At 41.9% G+C, this 21392-nt stretch overlaps 1 protein-coding gene across 11 annotated transcripts in view; it reads right to left on the bottom strand.

Annotated features, from left to right (window-relative positions):
• KCNS3 (potassium voltage-gated channel modifier subfamily S member 3) overlaps positions 1-17721 on the bottom strand; it is a 67854-nt gene extending 50133 nt beyond the window's left edge. For 5 of the 11 annotated variants that reach the window (XR_007375064.1, XR_007375058.1, XR_007375061.1 and 2 more), the window contains exon 1: positions 17161-17370. The gene's annotated coding sequence lies outside the window, so the exon portion shown is untranslated. The other 6 variants (XR_007375060.1, XR_007375059.1, XR_007375067.1 and 3 more) reach the window with 6 other exon arrangements.
• Between the last annotated feature and the right edge of the window lie 3671 nt (positions 17722-21392).

Here is a 21392-nt window from a genome sequence, read left to right on the forward strand (position 1 = left end):
AAGCTTAAGAGCAGGCATCTCAATTATGGTGTCAGTAGAGCTGTACTGATTTAAATGAGCTGGCAATTTATAATCCACTACTCTCAGCATTATCCACATGAGCATGAACTGCAATTACTTCTGTTGTAACACCAATTCATTTCCTTCTGGAGTCATCCACAGAAGAGCATTCTGTATTTGTGAACACATACCAAACGTGCATTTGAAGCTTCCTGATCCCTGACTTCAGAGTTTTGCCTTGCCCATATCTGGGTGTCTGCACTCCCTCACTGCATTTTGTTCTCTGTGTTCTTACTCACCTGGAGTGTCCCAAATCTTACAACCTTGGTCAGCTCCAGAAGCTCTTCCTATTCTGCCACAGCATGGATACAGCCACTATGGTAATGCTGGGAAGCTGGTGCTCAAATGTCATTTCTGGAAACAAACTTCCAGAGATAGAACTTCTACGAAAAATTTACCTCAGCACATACATGAATATCTGCAGATAGCATTTTAAAAATGCAGTTATAGTTACTAGAAAACATATTAAATTCTCCTGAAGAGTTTAGTTCTTGCATTCCTGTTAAGAAACCATAGTCTTCAGGCAACTGGCAGGTCTTACACTTGTCATGGGATTGTATATGACTTCTGATCGTCAGGAGATAAAAAAAATTTGACTCTGACATTTATACATTAATTAATGTGTAATAATCTAATTTATTTCAATCTAATTGGGAAGACAATTAATTTTAATTATGACAAGAGAACATTGTAATCCTCCAGTGCTAACTGATGGATTCATATCATGCAAAAATATTGTTTGGGTGCTCTATAATGACTTGGAAAAGCTACTCAGTGAACTGGCATTTTCTATACCTGTCTATTTTTCAGTGTCTCCTGCACTAGTCTCAATTATTATTCAGATTTGAGATCTGTTTTGATTTGAGTCTGAATATTTTCTGCTGCTCCTCGAGGTCTCCTGACTCAGTTAAGAAGGTCATTAAATTTATATCTATGGAAGGTTGTACCTATTTCCTTGTTCATGGTTTGTGAGCCATGTCTGCAACCGCACTGTACATAAACATTAAAAAGGAACATCAATGCTTCTCTATGGTAAAGAAACCTGGGCACTTTCTTCAAATAGAAATCACTCCTGCTCTTTAGTAAGTGTTAAGGTGGATGGTTCAGACACCAGATCTCAAGGACGAGTCCCACCTTATACCACCAGAACAAGTAGGAATCAAGAAGGGGGAAGAAAAAAATCTACAACCTTTATTTAGTCAGCCAAAAGAATTTAACGTTCATTCTGCCTTGGGTACTTGTCTTAATAGATGAGTTCCTTTGCCTACTGCATAAATCTGTAAAGATATCATGCAGATATCTTTACTGATTATTGCTGTACCTCTACATAAAAGATGAAATAATGGAGTCTTGTGGTGAAGGCTTGACTGAGATGACCTGTCCTCTTGGTATGAATGAACTGTGACTAGCCTGAACAGGGATAAGTCTGCATCTACACCACTGCCAGCCCAGCCCTGTCAGTCACCCAAAGTAATTTGCTTTGCAATTTCATAGGCATTTCCATCTAGTGCAAAACTGACTTCTCTCTTACATTAAAAAAAAAAAAAAGACTTTGAACTGGATGCATTATGGAGATGGAGCCACTCTCCAGTGATCCTAAGTCTGTCATACCACATAAGAGGATCCAAAAAGACTGCTTGCCTTGGAGGAAAGGTTCCACAGAACTACAGAATTTTTCCAGCCTACAGTAGAAGGACCTATATTAAGATAATAGCACCTTGTCTCATTGTAGGGTCAAGTTTCATGTGCAATGTGGGCCTTATCATATTTTGATTATAGCAAAAGAGAGAAATGGGAAAACTCAACAAAACTGGATCCAAACTTTCTACTAAATGCCAACAGAAGAAGGAAATTGAGATTTAGATCATTCTGAGAGAGAAAGAAATAAAAGTGACTAGAAGAGTCTTATCAACCAGAATTTGAATCTCTCCAACAGAGACTATCTTGCAGTACCTGTAAAATGCAATGATTTATTTTTCTCTGTGGTGGACAGTGAACACCGGTTATTTCGGGGAGCAGCAAATCCATTCTTCTTCTCTGATAGTGGTCAGGTGCTGGAATGGGCTGCCCAGGGAGGTGGTGGAGTCACCATCCCTGGAGGTGTTCAAGAAATGTTTGGATGTGGTACTAAGGGAGATGGCTTATTGGGAAATACTAGTGATAGGTGGAGGGTTGCACTGAATGATCTTGGAGGTGTTTTCCAACCTTGGTGACTGTATGATCCCTGCAACATCCATGAAGGAAAGGGCTTTTTTTGTCTTCTTGCCACTCCAGTGCCTTCCAGACAGAGGAATAGCAGAGAAAATAGATCACCAGGATCTTACAATGGCAGCATTTCAAAGAATGATTTAAGACAGATTCAAGGTTTTGTTTAGAGGAAGGTTCCAAAGGATATTCCAAGCCACGACCTACTCATTCCCTTCACCTTTAGCATCTTCACATGCAAGGGTTTGTTTTTAGGACTGCCACAAGCATGGTTAGAGATCTGTTCAGAACTGTTCTCTCTTTCCAGTACTTTCATTGTATTGTTTTTCCACAATTTCCTTATGTAAGTAGGAGCGTGGAGTCTAATCCTACAAGCCTGTATTTCCTAATAGTTGTTCACAGGTGTCAGTCAAACCAAAGCTACTGCAAACCTCGTGATATTCCTCTTGTATGTAACAACAACTACTGACACCTATAGGACTTCAAAAACCAGGCACATAAGATGCTGCAGCTAAATATCTACTCTGTCAATTAATTCTGAAAAATCATTTTCGTATTCAGAATAATCTTTATTTCTGTAATGAAAGTCATTTTGAAAACTGAAAAACAGCACTTTTTTTTTTTTTTTAACCACACTGCAAGCCCCTGTAAACATTTTTCTTAAATCCAGATTAGTTGGAAACATCATAAATTCTACTGTATGCATAGACTATCATGCTAAAATAAAGTTCTTGAAAAAAAAAAATGTGTGAGACACACTGCTTTCCAACTAAGCAAGACAGAGAGCAGCCAGTTTTTACAGGACGATAAACTAGGTACATAAAAGTGATTTTACAACTTAAAATGTAGTTTGAAGACAGGTATTTACTAGCTAACAGAATGAGTGTAAAACACAGTTGCTCCAAGTGCTTCCCAAGGCTCAGCTTTTACAAATGATTAAGACATAAAATAAAAGCACTGATTTCCACTCAGAGATGAAGGGCAGAAGGATATTATCAGCTGATAATTAGCTCCAATCAGGATCAAGAGCCAAGTTGTGATTTTACATCAGTATAAATTCCTCCTAAAATTTCTCAGGGTATGGGATAACTGGAGGTCAAAGTAGATTCAACACCATGCTGGCTCTATTCACTGATTAATTTCAGAGAGTAAAACTCCACTTTCAGCAATTCATTCAGAGGAGAGCACTAGAGTGTAAGCTACTGCTACAAAAAACAGGCAAGATTTAAAATTATCGGGAGTGAGTGGTAACTATTACAAAAAGAAAGCAAGTTTTTGCCCCAACCAGCCCTGGGGCAAAGACCACAAGTGGTAACTTCTCTCCCAGCACAACATGCTCTCTACTCAAGGGAGTCCTTTACTCACTCATCTTTTTACCCAAGGATAAAACTGTGCTCCAAACAGTGCTTTCCTGGAGGAAAGCCTGCATCATGATCCTCCTAAGAATACAGAGCTAGCACAAACTTTGCAGCTCTCCACTTCAAGAACATCATCAAAACCTCTCTGATCTGGCCTTCTGTAAACCAGTATTCATATATAACATAATAAACCGCTAACCATTCCAAAGCACACATTTCTTGCTCTAGGAGAGCCTTACAAAGGCAGCAAACACATAGCAGATGTTAGTTACTTGGTTGCTTTAATTGATTCAGTCGTTTTGATGAGCTACTGGGTAAGAACTTATATAGAATAGAAAATGAAATGAAACACGAAAGGAAGATGCTTATTGCAACAATCAACATTATTCTCTGAGAAGCTAAAAAAGAGAAAAAACAACCCAACAAAATCATGCAATAGAAGTTCCAAATGTTAAGCTCGAGGGCCAAATAAAAACCAGTCATAAGGAAAGCAGTGTGAAAAGGATATAAACATTAGAATAAAAAACAAAGCAACAGGATTCAGCACTTCCAAATCGAATATGGAGATGGGCTTTAGCCAGCGCTTCTGCAGTAGTACATTGTTGGTGAGGCCACAAACCCATTGTCTGGCTTGGAAAGGGATAGCAAATTTCTGGGGTTTTAGCATGCTGTGAAATCCCTAAAGCTTACAAAAGAAGAGCCACAGGGACAAATTCTATGTACATGGTCCCTTTGAGATTGCTACACCATGGATGTATAACATGGAGTGAAGTGGTTTCCAACCTCTTTGAGATCAAATCCCCTAAAGGTTTTTAGTGAGGATGTGAACCCCATATCACAAATTTATTCATTAGGAAAGTTTCTCTTTCTAAGTTTTCTTTACAAAAAGTCTCTGTAGTCAGTGAGATCCCACATGGAAGCTTTTACAACATACTGCACATTTAACTATGCTAGTGCCTCAGCTATTGGTAATTCCAAATTGGGACAACTTCTGCTTTTGTTAGCACTAATCTGTCTGTGATTATCCAGGCACAAAGGAAAGGAAGTTGAACTGACTCATGGTGGGATAGACTATGCAGTACTTCACTACATAAAACACTTAGGGATTTAGAACCACACTAAGTAGACCAAATACTTGCATAATGCACCACCTTAAATTGCCACATATGCTTTCTGACCCACTGAACATAGTAGAACAGCTAAGTGCATTTATTTAATCATTCACAGTTAAAGTTTGAATTGAAATCCATTTAGTATGACTTAAGTTAATGCCTGTCAGCTGGATAGTCATAACTGCCTGAACACACATGATTAAGTCTGAAAAGATATAATATTACTTAGTGCAACCTCTCTCATTGTGATATTAGCTGTACCCAACTCCATTTTGTAATATTTGACTCTGTGAAGTTCACTGCAAAATCATTCGGAGTCTGTGAAGGCAGAAGTGAATCTAGAAGAAAATAAGTCATTCAGCACACATAGCACGAACATCCAAAGAAACCATTCTGTGGTTATGGATGCACTGTGAGGCAACGAGGATAAATTCATCAGCTAAATTATTTGCTTAGTTGTAATTTATTTTATATATTCTATAAGTGGTGACATCCTTTATCCAGAATATTACAGTAAAATGCAGTGAAAAATAATTGAGTCACACAGCTACATTTATCTTGAAATGGATTAAGTTCAGCCTCCCAGAAGACCTCAGGTAAATGAAGTTTGCGCTGAAGTCTCCAGGGCCAAATATTATTCTGAAGTTACCACCATGTAAACCTGCTTGGTCAAATTCATCCCTGGTTCGATTTTGTTATGTCAACAGATTTTCAGAAATTGAACTTGCACCATATGCCTGTGCATCGTTGGAATGAAATGGAAAACAGAAAGAAAACAGCAGCTTCCAAGAGCACCGCTGGCAATAAAATGTAAAATCATTTCAACATCTGGACCTGCGGAAAAAAACAGTCTTCAAAACAAAGTTTTCATTGTTTTCATTAAAAAAAGTCACTTTCCTCACAAGACTGCATTGCAAGGAAGAAACTCAAAGTGAAAGAACATAGGCAACAATAGAGGAATATTCCACTCCAGACTATGGTTCATCCCACGGATCTTATACACATACTTTCGGGTGTGGTAAATCACCTATTAGAAAAGTAATTTTCTGTATATTAACTAGATAAGCAACACAGATGACTTGTAAGATGTCTAACTTGGATATGGCTAGCATTAGGTAAAATCAGTCCTCCCAAAAAGTGAAATTTGGCTGTTTATCACTGTGAGAATGAATGCTGGCAAGGACTGAGTATAGGCCAAGGGGCAGGCATAAGAAAGGAGCAAATGAAAGCTGCCAGCTGTAACATCAACAAGACAAAAACTTCCTTGGGAACATGGTTTGTGGTCTGAACTGTTTTACATTAAAAAAAATTGCATTTATCAGAATGTCATCTTGTAAGATGATATTAGAAAAAAAAAAAGTCAGAAAAAGAAAAAGGTATCCTCATCCTAACCCAACAAGTTCCTGGGGATAACATGCATTCTGACATTTAACAAGACTGGCACTTCTCTATGTTTCCAACAGCTTAGCAATTTATAGTCTGCTTAGATAAAATTAAAAGACGATTATCCACCTTAACTAAGTGAAATTGACAGATTAAAATGTGTTTGCTTGAAGATCTACCTGTAAATTCCCACCAATTAAGTAGTCACAATGCTGTATTATGACACCTGTCAGTTTTCACAGTGAGCAGAAGATACTAATTTTCTTGAGCTATATTATCCTAATTGCTGAAGTTCACAGAAAAATTTAAGATGAGAAGATGCACATGGCATTATTAGAACCAAGTCAACATTGCTATAGTTTGGTGGTAAAAGAAACTCTCTCCAGATTAACTTTTGGACAGTAATCTTCTGCGATAAGTCATATTCTTGGCATCCTGCTTCCATCAGAAGTAGAGGTTCAAAATGAGAAGTACTATTTGAACAGCACATTGTAACTTCTAGGTAAAAGCACCTCTGCAAGGAGCACAATTTCTATAGGTTTCCCTTCCTTAAAGTCAATATTCCACATCTCATTTTCTACGGAGTCCTACATTATTCCCATTGAAGAACTTTTCCAACAAGTACAATAAAAACACATCGGTAGTTTATGTCACCATTAAAGGTCAAAAACTCCGGATACATGATCCCAGATCCCTGATACTTTTCCCCAAAGGAGAAATTTCATGGAATAAAGGTACATTGGTATATTTCTTACAAATAATTCTTCATTCTCATTGTATTTCACTTATAAAGATAGCTGAGATTTGAAAGGTTAGCTACCTGAGTAAATAAGATGATGCAAATAGCCAAGTGGGGAAATAAATAAATAAACTTAACAAAAAGAAAGAAATAACAACAAAACACGTTTAGCTACAGTAGAAAATCTAAATATCACTCGTACATTCATAGTGCGGTGCAGTGTGTTGGCAGAGATGAGAAACTGCACATCTATCCAACCACTGCAACCTCTTAGGCCTGACATAAAGGGGTAAGCAACTAGACATATTTTCTTTCTCTAATGCAGAGGTCTATACACCACTTAAGACTCTCCTGAGTTTCCAGTCTGAGTATCAGTTGCTCACAAGCCTCTGCACCAAGGCAAGTTACACCTGCAATCAGCTATTACAATTCTCCCATGTTAAGAAAGGAAGTAGGATTTTGATGAAATTCAGATCATTTTTACCCCTTTTAGAAGGGGAACAGAGAGTTAAAAATAAGAATCAACTCACTGCCAGGAAGACTGACCTTAATATTCAAAACATCCACTCATTCGTCCATCCTAGAGTTTGTAATTGTAAGGAAAAACTTATATTCTTCTTCATTTTGAAGTCTCAGGAATTGTCCTCTGCTTCTTAGTGTGGATGACTCCTGACACCACAGAACTGTTGCTCATTTATCCTCTGTGAGATTAACTCTTCCTAATCTTCTATTTTTCAGAAGCAAGACAATGTTTCTAAAGTGCACAAAGTCAAATTGCAACAGTCAGTTGCTCTAAACAATGACAAATCTATGCACAGAATCATAGAACTGTGAGGACTGGAAGGGACCACTAGAGACTGAGTCCAACCCCATGGTCAAGCAGGTTCCCTACAGCAGGTCGCTCAGGGAAGCATCCAGATGGACCTCGAATATCTCCAAAGGACTCCACAACCTCTCTGGGCATCCTGTTCCAGTGCTCCATCACTCTGTCAGGGTCCTTATCAGAGCAGAGTAAATGGGGAGGATCATGTCCTTCGACATGCTGGCCACATTCCTTTTAATGCACCCAGGAAACCATTGGCCTTCCTGGCCACAAGAGTACGCTGTTGGCTTGTGGCCAACCTTCTGTCCATCAGAACCCTCAGGTTTTTTTCTGCAGAGCTCCACTCCAGCAGATCATCCCCCCTAACCTGTACTGATGCATATACTATAAAGCATGCACCCCATAAAACAAGGTTTTCCCTCCTTATGCTGGGAAGAGGCACCAATGAGCATAAAACCCAAGACCATGTTGCAGGACATCATAAAAGAAAACCTCTTATGAGACATCTGCAGTAAGTCCTGCCTGAGCTAGCAGTCACACCTTCACTAGTACTTAGCCACAGCATCAAAATACCAAAAAGGACAGTTCAGCTGTGGATGGCATTGCACTAAACTACTGAACTGACTACCTGTACCCTTTGAATCCATGTTAGTTTTATTCTATTCTAAATTCTAGCTTTGGGATAAAGTATTTTAAATAGTCTCTCCTTACAATATTTCTATCAGTATGTCCCTTTTTTATTTATGAATAAATGGTTGTGTTAGTAATATATCAGCAGTTACAGAAATTCGGACAGGAATGAACCTTGAAGAGTTACCTAATTCAAATCCTCCCATCCCTCTAGGTAGGATCAGATATTCCTAAACAATTTTTAACAGATGTTTATTTAATCTTATATGATAAAGACAATCCACAGTGACTGTGGATTCTAGTCCACCACTCTGCTACTGGACATCACTGGACATCACTTTGTTCCCCTCTCCTAGACTTTCCAAGTAGCATCACAAACTAATTTGCTTTGAAGTGGTACTTTGGAGGCTATCTTGTCCGACCCAATGTTCAGAGCAAGTCCAGTTATAGCAGGTTGCACAAGGCCAAGTACATTTTTAATATCTCCAGGGACAGAGAATTCTCAAACTTGCTGGGCATACATTGTGCCGATGTATGATTCCTCCTATAATGATATTTTTTTTTTCTATTGTCTAACCAGAAGCTCTTTCTTTCCAATTTGGGTACGTTGGTTGTGCCCTAGACTGTACTGCTGCATGGGATTATTGAAGCCTGGATGGAATTTCTCCAGGCAGCTGAAATCCCTTTTAAAAGCATCCTTTCAGCATATTGGTGTAGTATTATACACCTCAGTCCTGATTACTTCAACTTGGCTGTCCTCAAATAGCATTTAACAACAGAAAATATTTGCCAGAAAAGGTGTGAAGCAGGTATATGACAGCCTAAGATATAAAACTGCATCACTGCACAAGTGTTCAATTGACTATTCAGAGAAATAGCTGAGACATTGTTCCTGCATGCAAAAAAATGGGATAGCCAGCAAGTAAGTTTTTCTCTGAATAAGCATTAGCCTATGAGTGCAATCCATCTCAGCACCTGTCAGCATTACTATCCATCTTTTTTTTTTTTTTTTAAGGAAGTGTTGAGTAGCTACTAACACTTGGATTTGCATATGAAAAATTATATCTGACATTGGCACCACTTGTGAAATACTAGAGGCACTGTGTGAACGGGCTGCATTCTAGCAACACTAACAAATGTGTTTACACAGCTCATAGCAGCATCACCATCTACTCAACCCACGACTCAATGTTGAGCCCTTTAAAGTTACTCAGGAAATTTTTACCATTGCCATTCAATGGCAGAAAGTTTGGAACAAATGAAGACAACAAACCAAATCAGAAAGAATTTCAGTAGACTGAAGCATCCCTTCCCTGCCTGCGTACTCCTGCCCTATTTCTACAAGCAGTTTTTTAATGCCTAGGATAACCCATACAAATGGCTCGGCAAAATCCTTAATCAGCAGAGGTTTTGCTGAGGACTGTAAAAAGACAAGGGGTTTCCCAGGTTTTTGACTGGGTTACACTTTAGCTAGACAAATTCATAGCCTCCCACAAAGAGCACCAAGGATTTCAAAGGAGCCATGCCAGGGTGGCAGCTCTTTAGCAACAGATCCAGAAAGAGATCTGAGAACCGGGCTACTTATCCCCCCACAAGGAGATAAATCTTCCATCAGTGTTTTGCTTAACACAATTTTTGTGTTAAATTGAGCAGTGTTATGTTCCTGCTTCACTACCCACATCCACGAGTAAAGCAGACACAAACTTTTGTGGGATCAGTGTCTTCCATCTTCAGTCTCAGCTGAAAGAACTCATATTTCAGAGATTTTTCTTGAAGTAGAAGTCTTGAAGTCTTGAAGTAGAGAATAGCTTCAAAGCAAGAACTAAATTTCATTAAGCACATTCAATGCATCAGAAGAAACTAAGAACAATACACATTTGTTTTCAGTTGATAGTTTCCCTTCATAGGCTGCTGCTTAAAGCAAAGCACCACCAAGCACCACTTTAAGCAAAAACCCTTTGGTTTTTTTGGCCTTAGCAGCAGAACAAATTTACAATTCACTAGGAGGAAGAAGGCGAATGACATTACCTTTCTTGTGGCTTACATTTGAATGAAGCACTTCACTATGTACTCAATACAGTTTTAATTCTATTAACAATACCTCAGATGAAAACAAGACCTGTAAAGTTCAGACTTTGAATCTGAATACATAAGCACTTGCTACAGGCTGCAATCACTAGGATTTATTGCTGAGAGAAAAATGCCTGAATGCCTCTGAGATCCAAGTCATGAGTCCAGAGCCAGCAACCATCAGAGATGCCAGAGGAATCTCATGTGATTGCACGGAATTATAAAATCATACAATCGTAGAATGGTTTGGATTGGAAGGGATCTCAAAGATCATCTAGTTCCAAATACCCTGCCATGGCAGTGTTGCCAACCACTAAATCAAGAGCAGATCATAGAATCATAGAATCGTTTGAGTTGGAAAGTACCCTTAAAAGCACCCCACCCAACTCCCCTGCACCAAACAGGGACATCTGCAGCTCCATCAGGAGCTCAGGGTCCTATCCATACTGATCTTGGTTGTCTCCAAGAATGGGGCATACAAAACATCTCTAGGCAAGCAGTGCCAGTGCCTCACCATCCTTACTGTAAAAAACTTTTTTCTTATATCCAGACTTTAATTCTCCCCTTTTTTAGTCTGAAACCACTTCCCTTTGTCCTATCGTTTTGTCAGTTTGCTCAGGGCCCCATCCAACCTGGTCTCAAGCACATCCAGGGACAAGGCATCTATCACCTCTTGGGGCAGCCTTGCCAGAACATTAGGCTCTTTTAAGTTTCACAGGTTTCAGTGTATGCCACAGACTACTTGTGTCAAATACACTTGGAAACTCAAGGAACTGGCTTGTCCTTGCACTTTTTTGTCATCCTCACCAATTAATTGGAATGAGGGGGAAATAGTTTTGTGCCTGGTATAACAGAAAACGGTAAGAGAAAAAGCACAACTCATTGAAATTAGCATTTTACAAGAAAACGTGACCATAAACATTATTACTATTTCCAGACTGAAGACAAAGAGATAAAATATCTCTGAGGACCCATGCTATCCTTATTGCTCAGCTCAAACTTTTACCGGTTTCACAGATGAATTAAAAGAGCAGTATTGATCCACACTGGCTGTCCTTTTCAGTGTCAACATTGTGCTGGACAGGGAGGTACATCGAGTTTCTTAACTTAAGAAGAGTGCAATAGGCAGTAACCATTCCGCAGCTCATTCAGGGAAAAGGTATTACTAAAATGTCATGCTGAAGCTATCACTCAGTGCTTGTCATTAGCTAGTGCTAAACACCAAGGACTGATCTAAATTTGGGTTGCAGTAGTGACTTGGCTATCTTTAAAATCAAAGCCAAACTTATGGCTCTATTTGTTCTTTCAACTGGAAATAAACAGAGTTCATAAAATTACAAAGCAGCTTCGGAACTGTGATCCAGTGAAAACAGCAGTTGCAGTGATTCAGATATCTGCAGAGAGAAAATATATAATAAAACCTCCTATAAAATAAATCTTCCTCGGGACATATCTGATCCTCTGCACCACAACTTAAATTATAGAATTCATAGAAAATTGGCCTTTTGGCCAACCTAATTTGAGGAGACATGCCATGGGCAGGGTTGCTATCCTCTAGACCAGGCTGCCCAGAATCCCATCTGACCTGGCCTTGAATGCCTCCAGTGACAGGACATCCACAACTTCTCTGGGCAGCCTGTGCCAGCACCTTACCACTCTCTAAGTAAAAAATTTCTTCCAAATACCTAACCTAAATCTCTCCTCTTTCAGTTTAAAGACATTTCCCTTTGTCCTATCACTGTCAGACCATGTAAAATGTTGGTTCCTCTCCTACTTGTTATCTCCCTTCACAGGTACTGGAAGGTTGCAATGAGATCTCCCCAGAGCCTACTCTTCTCCAAGCTAAACAAGCCCAACTCCCTCAACCTTTCTTCACAGGAGAGGTGTTCCAGCCCTTGTTCTTCATCACCCTTCTCTGCACTCACTCCAGCAACTCCTTCCTGTGCTGGAGGCCCCAGACCTGGATGCAGTACTCTACATGGGGCCTCACAAAAGGCAGAGAAGAAGGGAACAATCACATCCCTCTCCCTGCTGGCCACAAACACACCAACTGATAGCAACTGTACACTAAAGTAATATTGTACAATAATCACTGCATCTCACAGACTGTGAGGTCAATCCTTCTCCCACTGAAGCCAGGAGTGAGAGTCACTTCTGCAGTACCTCCTCCCCCAGCATCAGAGTTTCCAAGCTGCAACCTGTACAGTTAGCATTGCTGGAAACAGCATCAATTCAAGGGAAGGAGGTAGAAAATAAGTACAGAGTTATCAGAAGTGTCCCCAGTTATCATCAAACTACCCAGACTGTATCTTAACTCCTCCGTGCAAACCAAAACTGTTCATAGATTTTTTCTTGGTTCTCTGCCTCCCACAGGTAACCTACCTATGGTTATATCAACAGCAGCAATCAATTTGTTAGGCTCAAACGAAAATAAAGCACAGAGAAACATAAAATGCTCCCTCTATGGGACATCAAAATTGCTAATATGAAGTTTTACAAGACTACTTACATACAAGACACTTTCTGTCCATAAATCCTGTAGAACTTTATTAACTTAGAAGTGCTGGGAGGCAGATGCCTTCAGCTCCACTCTTTGGAAGCAGAACATCAGACTTGAGGGGTGACCTGTTCAGTGTCACACAGCAGGTCAGTGTGTTCTACTTCAGCATTCCCAAAGCTACAAAGCCTCTGTCTTTGCTTTGCTTTCAGTTACAATTGTAGGAGGGAGGCCAGCCACACACTGCACAGGTTGAGCTCTGAGTCTTGTGTGCACTGCACTGGAATAATTAAACACAGTTATATGGAATAATTAAGTTATATGGAATGTATATTTCATATTTCATTTCATATTCATTCATAAAATTTCATATTAATTATATATAATTATGTAATAATGAAGTTATATGGAATAATTAAGCATAGTTAACCAGCTCCTAAGATATCAGCTGGCATCTAAATTTCTTGTCTGAACTGATGAACAAAGGACAAGAATGCACAACACTGGAGAAAAGAAAGGGGAAGCAAAACTCTATTTTAAATGATAAACAACCCATGATAAACAACCAGTCCTCCTTAAAGCAGCCCACTCTGTTTTGCCCATGTGCCTTTTTTGTTGTTTTTATTAAGAGACTGGCAAGACCAAAACATTTCCAAAAATAAGGGGGAAAAAAAAGAAAAGTTCGTTGATTAGCCTTTATTCCAAGAGTCTTATCCAGAGCTCCCAGTGCTGGCTGCTCAGAACAGCAGGAAATCCTAAGGGCTGGTGGAAGCACTGCAAGAGCTGAGCCATCAGGGCCTCCCCATGGGCCATCTCCCAACTCCTCACATCTGTAAGAGGGTAACTTCGGAGCTCTCAGCTCAGACCTCCCAGAAATGTGAAGGCAAAATGGGTGAGACATTTCACTATGAAGGATGAGAAAATGAGCCGGAGAGCTTGTGGATAAAAAGATGGAGAAGAGAAAATCATAGAATCATAAAATTATTAAGGTTGGAAAGAACACCAATATCATCAAGTCCAACCATCAGCTTATCACCACCATACCACCAAACCACTTCTCTCAATACCACATCTCCACATTTCTTGAACACTGACTCCATCACTACCTTGGTCAGTCTGTTCCAATCTTCACCACTCAATCTGCAAAGAAATTTTTCTTAATATCCAACCTGCACCTCTTCTGGCACAAATTAAAGCCACAATCAACACCCTCTCCCTCGACAAGCAAGATAAATATTTTAACAGTCATCTAATGTAGAGCAGAATGAAAAAGAAAGCAAAACCATTACACACAACTGTCATATACAGAATCTTCTTTTTAAGAAAAAAAATGAATTAGTTATCCACAAATAAAAGATGACAGCAGTTTGGCACACTACTGTTCAGACTTCAGATATGCTATGAATGATAAGAAGACACAACAAAACAGAACAGAGTCAAATATAATGGAAAGTAGAGTGCAAAGAGAAGAAGTATTAGTAAAATATAGAAAACGAAACAGGCACAGAAGGAAATGAATGAGGTATAGCAAAGAATGAATGATGGAGAATGGAGAAGCAAACGAGGGTCGTGTCTTGGTGCAGCTGATGACTTGGTGCAGAGCCATTGAGTGCAGAGCCTGCAACAGGTCAGTGACAAATCTCAGCTGAGGATTTGTCCCTCTGCACAGAACCAGAGAAGGGTAATCAGACACCAGACTGCCCAGGTGTTCTCCACTCAGAAAATAAAGAGGCAACATAGCAAGGGAATAAGATGATATCAATAACAAAGGGGAATGCAAATTCCAGAAAAGAAGAAAGAAGCTAAACAGAAAAGTATGGAAGGAGAACAAGAAAGAAGAATATATAGAGAGGGCAATGGCAAGATTAGAAGAAAATATCCACAGGTTAGTGGAATACATTTCATTTATTCATGAGGTCTGTTTTATTATGTGTCCTTGGCAGGGATCCCGTAACTGAAAATTTGCAAAGCAGAGAATGATGCGAGTTTGGAGACTTGAGTCTTGTTTCTAGTCATTAGCCTTGGGCAGGGCTTTTTAATATATGTGCCCCAGTAGCAAGTAAACAAGTTCTTTAAACCAAGAGCCTTTAGGACGCATGCTGCAAACAAATGAGCTTAGGCAGAGCCAGAGAGGGATTCCAGGAGAATAAGCAAGCCTAGCCACAACCCACTTGCAAGTAACCAGGAGGATGGACAGGCTGCTAGGAAAGATGCTGCCCAACTCTGCTGCTCGCTCCAACTCCAGCTCAGGTCAGCTTACACAGAGCATCTGTCTTTCACATGCACTCCTTGCTAGCTGGCATTTGCTACACTTGGGAGCATGTGGGGCTCAGTGCGCTCAGCTGGCAGAGGAAGGGCTGCACCCGGCTCCCAGCACACAGCATGCAGTGGCAGCAGCACTGGCAGCTGTCCTAGTGCAGGGCAGCACCATGCCCAGCACAGGCTGTGCTGGGGGCTTGCCAGATCCTCAGGACAGGGAAAGCCCAGCCGTCTCCCTGTGAGTTTCCCTGCAGCTGAACTCAGACACTGCTGAACTTTGTTTTGCTCCGAGGCTGAACCTGTCCTGTGATCCTAGAGAGAGTGAGCAAATAAATGCTTTACTTAGGAATACTCTGTTTGTATAAAGAACATTTTAAGAAAACATCCAGACTGCATTTCCCTAGGGATCACAGTGAAGTCTGCATCAATTCCACCTTTATTGATATCTGCTTCTTTGTCCACAAACACAAATGGGAAGTTGAAAGGTTCCTACTATTTTTGTTGGTTGTCTCAGCACCAGATACAGTGTTCAAGGAGGAAAGGCTCTTCAAAAAGAGCTGTAACATCCTCTGTTGTCAATACATATAGATTTCACTTATTTTAAGATCAATTTCAGCAAATCTTTTCATCCGGTATAGGCAAACAACCAGGCAACTTGGATATTGGAACTGGATGGTCTTTGAAGACCTTTCCAACCCAAGACATTCTATGATACTATGATATTATTTCTGGAGCCTTCCCAATCTTCAAATCCTGCAATTGAGAAGAAAAAAAAACCCACCAGCAACAACAACAAAAAATCACAAAACTAGTGATACTGTACCTCTATAAACATAAATGCTTTCAAAAGCATGAACCGCCCAAAAGCCAGGTATAGATATTGCCAGTGAAAGCTCTTTTATCATCATTTAGCTGCCAACACACATATAAATCATTTACCCAGTTTCAGAACATAAAATTCTCTTTGCCTATCCACAGTGCTGTCTCAGCAGAAGCTCAGATACATAATCCATGATGTTTTTCCCCAGTTTGCCAATTGTCTTCCATTGCCCCAAGTGCAACCTTTCCGAACAGTGAAAACTGGACAAGTATAAGTTAACAAAGAGAAGATCATAAAATCATAAAGGCTGGAAAGACCACTAAGATCATCTAATAGAACCACCATACCACTAAACAACACCACTAAACACAGTGTCTACCCTTTCCTTGAAAACCTCCAGGGACAGTGAAGGTTTTGAAAGATGCAGTTCTGTGTTAAAACAAAGTCAATTCTCATCACAAATGATTACTGCTCTCTACATCACTGCGATGGGCAGCTTCTTCTCAGCAGGAGACAGCAAATGCAACTTACAAAGTTAAAAAGTCACCACTGCACCAAATACTCAGGCTCTTGTACAAAGTGTATTCCTACCTCCTCGATCTTCTTGGGATGTTAGTCTGAATAACTTATGCCATCTATTGGCCTCAACCAGAGACAGATGCTCCGAGGAGAACTTTAATTCTGCAAAAGCAACTACGTTACAAGGGATCTGAGGGTAGATGTGCAAGTTCTGCTAATGGAATCAATACCTTGCCACTACTCTGATCCTGAGGTTCACCTCTCCTGGCTGAATGTGCTTCAGAGTGCAGCTCCCAGAATAACCAGTTAGGTAAAAAAGAGTATTGGCACAAGGCTAGCTCACACTGCTTGGGAATCCAGAGACGGAGCAGCGAGGATTTGCACTCTTACAGAAGCACTTAGGAAAAGTCCTTATTATGATAAGATCCACTTAGATCTAAAATCAGGGAAACTATCTCCAACTCGGTAACTCTGCCTCACATTGGCCATGCAAAGAGACTTCTCTCCCATTTCTGCACCCATAGCGGCTATTTAGTGATCCACGGCTCCTCAAAACGACTTCATTTTTCTATCTAAATGCATTTTTAAAAGGCAAGGCAGAGCTCTGCAATGCGAAAGAGACTCGGAGACGTTCCCTATCGATCCGCTCCCGCACAGCCCATTAGAAGCGGCCGCCCGGCATCACCTCGTCCCCTCCGAGGAGCCGAAGCGGTGCTCACCGCCGGGGCCGCCTCTTTCGTGAGGGAGACGGGGAGCTGCGGGCGTCGCTCGGCTGGAAGCGGGGCTCCCCGACACCGAGCTGCAGCCTCCCTCTTCCTCCTCTTCCTCCTCCTCCTCCTCCTTCTCCACGCCGGCCGTTCGTCCCGCAAAGCGCACAGAGAAGCCATCCGAACCGTTCGGGACTCTGCCTACCTGGGGCCGCGGGGCTCCGCCGCGCTCCGCCCGCCTCCGCCGCGCTCCGCGGGAACTGCCGGGGGAGGCGGGAAGGCGGCGGGCGGGCTCCAGCGAGTCCCCACCCCGGCCTCGGGCATCCCCGGCACCTTCCCGGCGGGGCGGGCGGAGCCGCGCTGCCGCCGTCCGTGCGGGTCCCGCACCGCGTCCCGGTGGGTCCCGTCCCCAAAAAGCGCGTTCCGCCTCTCCTAGTCGCAGCCCACCTACCGGCAGTCCCCGCGCTCTCACGCTCCGCGGGTCGGGGGTGCTGCCGGGCGAGAGGCGCAGGTTGCGCGCTCCGCCGCGGGTCGCTGCGAAGTGAGCGCTCGGCTCTCACCTCCCCGCTTTTGTGCGGCGGCAACGCGCGCTGGGTGACACCGGGAACGGGATTGATCCGCTATCGATTCGCCGCCGCTCATTTGCTGGAGTGGCGAATAGACGGCTGGGCTGTGAGGTGTGATGGGTCCCCGCGTGCTGCGGGGGGAAGTGGTTCCTCTCGGTGCTGTGCCACCAAAGTTGTTTTATTTCTACCTCACCCGAAGCCCAGCGGCAGCGAGAAGTGAAGGCAGCTCCCTGTGTAACAGCGGAGCACAGCCCCGGACCCCGAAGAGTGGTAAACTGCGGCATGAAGGAATTGGACCCAGCGATCCTTATGGGCCCCTTCCAACCCGGGGTGTTCTGTGGTTCTCTGGTTCCATCTCCTGTCAATTCCAGTGTTGGTTTGAAAAATGCTGTGGAGGTTTATGCCTCACAAATGTTGATGGAAAAGGAAAAAAAAAAGGAGATGGGAAAAAAAAAAAAAGAAAAAAAGACGATTTTCTGTACTTTTCATAAACTTTTCCAAACCTTTCCTTAAGGAAGCCCCCTAAGTCTGTGTTATCATAACTCATCTGGAAAACGACAAAAAAAGTAACTATTTCCTCCATTTTTTTCCTAATTAATAAGGAAAAAAGAAAACAAACATAAAAACATAAAAAATGTTGCAGTGAATCTTTTTTTCTTTCTTTCTCCCTCCCTTTCTCCCTCCCTCCCTCCCTCCCTCCCTCCCTCCTTCCCTTCCCTCCCTCCTTCCCTTCCCTTCCCTTCCCTTCCCTTCCCTTCCCTTCCCTTCCCTTCCCTTCCCTTCCCTTCCCTTCCCTTCCCTTCCCTTCCCTTCCCTTCCCTTCCCTTCCCTTCCCTTCCCTTCCCTTCCCTTCCCTTCCCTTCCCTTCCCTTCCCTTCCCTTCCCTTCCCTTCCCTTCCCTTCCCTTCCCTTCCCTTCCCTTCCCTTCCCTTCCCTTCCCTTCCCTTCCCTTCCCTTCCTTTCATGCTTTAAGCCAGATAATTCCATTTATCAAGGTTATTTAACAGCATGTCCTCTTGCTGTTGAGTCAACCTAAATGCTCACCAAGCTCTCATGCTGTTGTGCTCCCAGTGATAATTCTGAAGCCTTACAAGTGTCCTCAGTTGTAAATCACAGAATCACAGAATGGTCGAGTTTGAAAGGGACCTCTTAGGGTCCAACCCCTAAGATTGAGGAGGGTGGGGATCTTAAGACAATGTGCATATTTTTCTCTGCTTGTGTTTTCCAGTGTTCTCTTAAGTTGCTATGCAGAAAGGGTTCTTTTTCTTCCATGTCATGGTATAAAATTGCATTAATAAAAGAATGTTTATCATCTTCTTGATCCATTAATCAGAAAAGTTTCTAAACAACTTCTAAAAATCACTACAGAATATGGATTTCCAAAAACGACGTGAACCCTTCAATGCTGTGCACAGCAATTTGCATTTGTCTTACTTTTTTTTTTTTCTGAAAAACCAGATTCTCCAGCAGTATATTAAATCAAAAGCAATGAGCTGCACAGACTGACATTTAGTTACACAAAGTTTATAAGAAATTAAGGCACTGAATACAGAGTGACTTTCTTGGAACTATCCAAACACAGGCAAATGTGAATAGAATTCTTGAAGATGAATGAGGCCATCTCAGTGGGTCACTTAGGGATCTCAGAATAAAATCTGAAAGAGCCTGCAGAAATAGTGTCACTGCCTTTGGAAATGATGCGGTGGCATAGCAGTCTGTCAGAAGGATACACAACCCAAATCATTACAGGTGAGGATGTAAGAGGCTGGAAACTGCTCAGGGAGGGGAGCAGCTTCCCAGACAGCATGAGTACTGGCCTTTATAGAATCACAGAATCATGGAATCACTGTGGTTGGAAAAGACCTCTAAGATCATCTTGTCCAACTGTCAACCACCTTGCCCTTAAACCACATCCCTCAGTGCCACATCTCCACAGTTCTTCAACACCTCCAGGGACGGCGACTCCCCCATCTCCCTGTGCAGCCTGTGTCAGTGCCTCACCCCACACTTTCTGAGAAGAAATTTTTACCTAATATTCAACCTGAACCTCCCCTGAAGCAACTAAAGGCCATTCCCTCTCATCCTATCACTGTTACTTGGGAGAATAGACCAACCCCCACCTTGCTACAACCTTCTTTCAGGGAGTTGTAGAGATATTCGTTTCCCTAATGCCTGCTGAGGTCTGTGTGGCAAAGGGGGATATGGTGGGCTCATTGCTCAGGTCCACTGATCCTTGTCCTCAGCCATTGCTGTGACTTGCTGGTACATCCCATGGTTGTGCCTGCTGTGTTCTCTCTTGGCATCTCACCCATTCTGCCAAGATGCAACCTGCATTATCATAACTCACAGCTCCTTGCATCAGCATCGTCTTGTACTGTTCTTTTCTGGACAACAAGCCTAGTCCCTTGGGGGCAGCACATTTAGAAATGTCAGTTCTCTCCTCCCAGTATTCTGCAGATCCAGAGATCTTCTCCTTCTCATTCACATCAGGAAATAACACAAGACTTAGGAACTGCGTTTATTTTTGTATTTGATGCATCATGGCTCATTTCCACATAAGCAGTACTCAGGCACTGATCTTTCTGAAGGAGCATCTTCCCTTACAAAGCAGTTTTTTCACATGCTTCCACTACAGCACCACAAACACCCCTGAGCTGTGCTCATGTTGTTACGCAGAGGGCTGACTTGAGGGCTTTGGCAGGTTTCTGCATCTTCATTTGAAAACATTCTCTGGAATTTGCTTGACTCGCTCCTCTGGAAAAGGAGAGAGGTCATTTCTAGTTTCCCAATGGAGGAAAATTTATTGGCAGCTGTTGGTGGTGGGCATGAGCTTAGCTGGCAGCAATGGGGAAAGAGATGGAGGGAAATCCAGGCTGCAGTGCTATCACCGTCGTAGCACTGCAGAGGTTTGTAATAGTGTAAATAGTAGTTACTGTTGTTTATTGGATTAAAAGAACAATGAGATGAAGACTGCTGGGGATGAGTGACATATATAAGGCTGGCCCACAGTATCCTGTAATCTAGCCAAAGGCCAACCAGAAGGGCTTGTATTCTGAAGGAAATCATTATCAATTGTCTGGACTCGTTTTTACAAATATTAACTCCTTCAAAGCTGCTGGTAATAAATTAAGACTAAAACATTGTTTTGAATCCCTCTTAAGATGAAAAGATTTTCACGAGTGGAGGAAATTGAGTGAAAATTTGCACTAGAGAACATATGGCTACATTGCAAGAGATTGTGAGCCCCATAAAATGACCTATTTCCTCTTTATGGCTCTCTGAACCACGTAGTGAGCTCATCCTATCAGGCTGCCAGTGGCTAAACTGAACTGGAAACAGCAAAGCCCTGAGCATTGTTGTGCAGGAGTTTGTTGTTTGTGTAACTCTGCCATCCCAGGGGGGCTGGCCATTTATTCCCCTATTTGTTTCCTTCCCTGAATTGCCTTAATTCAACTAAATTCTGTCAGCACTTAAACCAAGGGGACCCTATTAAAGGCAAATGGACTGCGTGTTCTTCCTCCACAAATGCTCATCATTCAAACTGCCCAGCTGTGGGATGAAGTGGGAGTCACATTGCCCTAGGTTGTCTCTTGGAGAAAAAAAAGAAAAGAAAAGAGGAAGCAATTACAATGTCAATCCCTCTG

The sequence above is a fragment of the Lagopus muta genome, chromosome 2, assembly GCF_023343835.1.
Source record: "Lagopus muta isolate bLagMut1 chromosome 2, bLagMut1 primary, whole genome shotgun sequence".
NCBI lineage: Eukaryota > Metazoa > Chordata > Aves > Galliformes > Phasianidae > Lagopus > Lagopus muta.